Source organism: Lipotes vexillifer, unplaced genomic scaffold, assembly GCF_000442215.2.
Source record: "Lipotes vexillifer unplaced genomic scaffold, Lipotes_vexillifer_v1.1 scaffold405, whole genome shotgun sequence".
Lineage (NCBI taxonomy): Eukaryota > Metazoa > Chordata > Mammalia > Artiodactyla > Lipotidae > Lipotes > Lipotes vexillifer.
This window is the reverse complement of record NW_006788566.1, coordinates 533,163-539,137: the sequence shown is the minus strand read 5'-3', so window position 1 is coordinate 539,137 and position 5,975 is coordinate 533,163. Positions and strand designations below refer to the sequence as shown.

The following is a 5,975-nucleotide window of genomic DNA, read 5'->3' as shown; positions in this document are numbered from 1 at the left end:
ATGGGCCCCCAGATTTGTCAGAATCATCCCACTGAGGTGGAGGCCGCCGTCAACCGCGGAGTCAACATGCATGTGGGTCCTCCTACACCTACCTCTCTTTGGGCTTCTGTTTCCACCGCGAGGATGAAGCTGTGGAGGGCGCCAAGCCTCTTTTGAAGATGCAAAACCGGGACAGTGGCTGTGCCCTCTTCCAGGACGTGCAAAAGCCGTCCCAAGATGAATGGGGTAAAACCCTGGACGCTAAGGAAGCTGCCACGGCCCTGGAGAAGAACCTGAGTCAGGCCCTTGAGGACCTGCGTGCCCTGTATTCTGGCCGTGCAGACCCCCCCATCCCTGTGACTTCCTGGAGAGCCGCTTCCTGGAGGAGCAGCTGAAACTCATCAAGAAGATAGCGACCACCTGACTGACCCCACCTGAGCGGGGTGGGGATGCTGAGCCAGTAGCTCTCCGAGAGTCTCACTCTCAATCCTCTGGAGCCCAGCAGCCTTTGAGGGGGCCCCTCTACATCCCCCTGCTGTCAGGGGCTTCTGCCCGAGCCTCTCCCTCCAGCCCCCAGGCAGCTTTTTAACCACCCTGGAGCTCTCGCCCAAGCCGTAAACCAAAAGGAAACAAAGCTTTTTGCTGAAAACATCAACAACAAAGCAAAAACAACCACGACAATTAAAAAAAACAATTCAAGTCAATATTAAATACTATTTTCTATATGCAGCCCCTGAGTTGGTTACTGTGCCTTTTATTTAGTACTTACATATTGTTCCTAATTGCACGCATCATTTTATATGCATTCATGTTTAAATTAACTTTTATTTGGAGATGATTATAGATTCATATGCAGTTGTAACGAATAATAAAGAGAGCTCCTGTGTGTACCCTTTACACATTTCCCCCAATGGGGATACCTACCCAAACTATGGTACAAAAATCACAACCAAGATATTGACATTAATATGGTCAAGATACAGAACATTTCCATCACCACAGGGATCCCTCATTTTGCCCTTTTATAGCCACACCCAACACATCCTCCCAAACCCTCTGCCCTGTCCATGACCTCTGGTCATTATTGATCAGTTTGCTGTGTCTATAGTTTTGCAAGTTCAAGAACGTTGCATAAACTGAATTGTATAATACGTAAGGTTTTAGTATCAGCTACTTTTCACTAAGTATAATTCTCTGGAGATTCATTTAGGTTGTTACTTGTATCAATGTTCCATTCCTTTTTATTTCCAAGTAGTATTCCAAGGTATGTATGTACCACCGTTTGTTTAACCATTCATCCACTGAACATTTGGGTTATTTTCAGTTTGGAGCTATTACAAATATATCTTCTATAAATATTCATGTACAAGTTTTTGTTTGAATATAATTTTTCATTTTTCTGAGATAAATGTCTAGGAGTACAATGGCTGGGTTGTACGCTAGTCACAAGTTTGGGGGGTTGTTTTTTGTTTGTTTGTTTTTAACTGACAAACTTTTGCAGAGTTGCTCTACTATTTCACATTTCACTGTCAGTTGTATGAGCAATCTGGATTCTCTGCATCCTTGCAAGCATTTGATGTTGTTACTATTTCTATAGTGTATATATTTTATATAGTGTCTATTTAACTGTTCTGATAGGTGTGTGGTAAAATCTCATTCTAGTTTTCATTTGCATTCACTAATGGCTAATGTTTTGAATATTTTTTCATGTGCTTATCTACCATCTGTACGTCTTCTTTTGTGACTTGTCTCAATGTCATTTGCCCATTTTGGGTTTCTTTAAACTGTTGAGTTTTGAGAGTTCTTTACATATGCTAGATATGAATCCTTTGTCGAATATATGATTTGCAAATAATTTCTCTCAGTCTATAATTTACACCTTCGTCCTTTCGAGGGATTTTTCACAGAGCTAAAATTTTTAATTCTATGAATTTCAGTTTATCAAGTTTTACCAAAAGTTCTTAGAGGATATTATTTTAATTTCTATAAAGCTAAAAACATATGTATGTATGGAGAATAGCATACATATACAAAACACATTGACACTCTTGTGTTGAACCACTCTTGCAATTACCATGATAAATCCCACTTGGGTATGGTGTGTAATCCTTTTAATATGCTGCTGGATTTAATTTGCTAATACTTCATTGACGATTTTTACATCTATATTCATAAGAGATACTGGTATATAGTTTTCTTTTTTACATTATCTTTGTCTAGTTCTAGTATCAGAGTTAACAGTAGCTTCATAAAATGAGTTAGCAAGTGTTCGCTACTTAAAGTTTTTGGAAGAAATTTTATGGAACTGGTGTTAATCCTTCTTTAAATACATGGTAGAATTCTACAGAATTCTCATCCTGAAGACTTCTTTGGGGGCATTTTTAACTTATGAATTCAATTTCTTTAATATTTGTGTGGCTATTCAAATTAAATATTTCCTATTGAATAAATTGTGATAATTTGTGTTTTTCAAGGAAGTGATCCATTTCATGTAAGTTGTCAAATTTATTTTTGAATAGTTGTTTATATTTTTCCCTTATTATCTTTCTCATGTCTGCAGGGTCTTTAGTGATATCCTGTTTAATTCCTGATATTGATAATTTGTATCTTATCTCTTCTTTCTGTCAGTCTTGCTAGAAATTTGTAGAAGTTATTGGTCTTTTAAAAGAATCAGCTCTTTCTTTCATTTATTTTCTGTATTGTTTTTCTGTTTTTAATTTCACTGATTTCAGCTCTTATCTTTATTATTTTCTTCCTTCAGCTTGCTTTGGATTTATCTTGCTCTTCTTTTTTTCTAGGTTCTTCAGATAAGAGACTAGTTTATTGCTTTGAAATGTTTCCTCTTTTTTAATGTATGCCTAAGTGCTATAAATTTCCCTCTCAGCACTGCTTTAGTGGTGTGCCACAAATTTTAATATGTTGTATTTTCCTTTTCATTCAGTTTAATATATTTTTATTTCCTTTAATACTTCCTTTTTGACCAATGGATTATCTAGAAGTATGTGTGTTTCCCAAGTGTTCTGGGATTTTCCTATTATCTTCTTGTTATTGATTCCTACTGTGATTCCATTGTGGTCAGAGAACATACTCTGTATGATTTCAATTACTTTAAAAACTTTTAGGTTTGTTTTATGGCCCAAGATATGGTCTATCTTGGTATATCTTCCATAGGAACCTGAAAAGAATGTGTTTTCTAATTTGGGGTGATGATAAAGTGCTCTATAAAGATCAATTAGATCAGCTTGTTTGATGTTATTGTTGAGTTCTATACTCTTGTGGATTTTCTTTCTAGTTGTTCTGTAAGTTGTTGAGAGGGGGTATTGAAGTCTCCAATTATAATTGTGGATTTGCATATTTCTTCTTTCAGTTCTATTAGTTTTTGCTTAACATATTTTGCTGTTTTGTTGTTTGATGCACACACATCTAGATTGCTATATCTTTTTGAATTGACAATTTTACAATATATAATGACCCTTCCTGTACCTGGTAATTTTCTTTGCTCTTTAGTTTACTTTATCTAATATTAATACCCTACTCTTGCTTTCTTTTGATTGTTTGCATTATAAATCTTTTTCCATCCTCTTGCTTTCAACCTGCCTATACTGTTATATTTGTAGTGAGTCTCACATATGTAGTATATAGTTGGATTTTAATTGGTATATTTAGATCACATATTTTTAAGGTAATTTTTGATATCTTATAGCTTAAGTCTGCCATTTATTTTCTGTTTTTCATTTCTCTGATTGCTTTTTCCTGCCTTTCTGTGGTTTACTTAAACATTTTAAAAATTTTAATTTTCATTTATCAATAGTGTTTTTGAGTATGTCTGTTTCTGTAACTTTTTAATGGTTGCTCTTGGTGTTACATAATATACATAACTTATCCTTGTCACTGCTGAGCAGTGAGTGTTCTATTTACCCATTATGCCTTCTCTGATGCCTCACAAGCTTAGAAGCATGGAAGTACCTCCTTATTGTTCCTCATAAGGCCTCCACTGTCACTAAGGGTGGTGGCCTTACTACCACTGCAAGGTGGTGAAAGTCCTGACTCTCCACTAGGCCTCCACTGACGCCTCCTCAGTTGGGGAGGTGGGGGAAAGACACCTCAGTACTCCACACAGTCTCCACTGACACCACTGGACAGGACACTTACTTGTTCCCACCAGTTGGGGATAAAAGTCTCAGCACCTTACTCAGCCTTTTTTGACACTACTGCAAAGGGGGCAGGGAGGAGTGGGGCATCTTTTGACAGCCTAGAAAGAGTGCAAGTCTAGGCTCCTCCTTTTGCCTTTGCTGGTGGGAGTGGGTGCACAGTTTTTTCTGTGGTGTTTCTGGTTATAGTCCAAAAGTTATCTGTCTTACTAGGCTACCCCTTTCCTGGTCTTTCGACTAGAGAAAGCAGGGTATTTTTTTAATGTCTGTGCTTGTTGATGTTTCTAGGTTGCTGGTTTCTTCAGGACCCAGTCTAGAAGAGGTGAAATAAAAATAAAGCCAAGGGAACTCACTGCTATGTCACTCTTTGAGTTCACAGTTTACCAGCTGATCTGCCTTCTATTCATCTCTCAGAGTCTTCTTGCCTTTGTTTCATATATCATATCATCCCCACAGTTTTTAGTTATACTTAGCAGGAAAAATAGGGGAAAGTATGTCTACTCTATCTTCTTGGAAGTGGAACTTGTCCAATTGTGTTATTTTAACTTCACAGCAATGCTCAAAGTTTGATCCTATCATTATTCCTATTTTATATTCCCTTAAAAAATGTGAGGCCCATAGAAGTTACCCAAACTGCCTAAAGCTACCAACTAACAAATGGTAAAATCATAATTCAAATCCAGCTGTGTATAATCCCAAAGCTCAAATAATTAACTGATATGTTGACTCACATGAACAAATCATTTTCCTTGCCCACCAGGAGTTGGTGGTCCAATGTGCTGTTGAATATAGTAGCCACTAGCCATCTATGGATAGCTAAATTTCTGTTAATTTAAATTAAATAGAGACTTCCCTGGTGGTGCAGTGGTTGGAAATCTGCCTGCCAAAGCAGGGGACAGGGGTTCAATCCCTGGTCAGGAAGGATCCCACATGCCACGGAGTAACTGGGCCCGAGTGCCACAGCTGCTGAGGCCTACACACCTGGAGCCTGTGCTCCGCAACAGGAGAGGCCACGGCAATGGGAGGCCTGCGGACCATGGCAAAGAGTAGCCCTCACTCGCTGCAACTGGAGAGGGCCCACATGCAGCAACGAAAACCCAATGCAACCAAAAATAAATAAATAAATAAAAGTAAAGTAAAATAAAAAATTTAAAAAGAAAAGAATGGATCAGATTCTACATATATTTTTTAAAAATTAAATAAAATTTAAAACTAAGCTGCTCAGTCATACTAGATTCATTTCAAGTATTCAATAGCCACATATGGTTAATGGCTACTATATTGGACAGTGCATTATAGAATATTTCCATCATCATAGAACATTATACTGGACAGTATTGGTCTAGAGAGTATGCACACAATAAACTATGATGGATGCTGATGATAGAGGGATCAATTATATTATGGATGAGCAAAGTGCTATATAGAGGAATACTAATGAGTGAATCTAACTGATATAATCTAAGAAATGTTTATGGAAGATACTTTGAGAGCTACAGGTACATTTAGAGCAATTGGACAACAGGGTTTTGATGGTTTTGTTCCCTGATATATCTCCAACATCTCAAACAGGACCTTGCACATAGTAGATGCTCAAAAAGTATTTCTAATAAATGCCTGAATTAATAAATAAATTAGAGGGCACTGTTCATAAGCCAAACTACTATTTCTGAGCAAATGCATAGAGAAGGGAGTGAACATGGATTTTTCAGGGAACAATTAATATGGCCATTTGGGAAAAGATGTGATAGGAGATGAGACTAGAAAAGAGAGTAGGAGCCAGATCATGGAAGGCCTTACATACATCAATAAAAGACCATCTCCAAACTCCATATGTCCAAACTC

At 37.4% G+C, this 5,975-nt stretch overlaps 1 pseudogene; it reads left to right on the top strand.

Annotated features, from left to right (window-relative positions):
• LOC103080510 (ferritin light chain pseudogene) lies at positions 1–403 on the top strand (annotated as a pseudogene).
• The last annotated feature ends 5,572 nt before the right edge of the window (positions 404–5,975 follow it).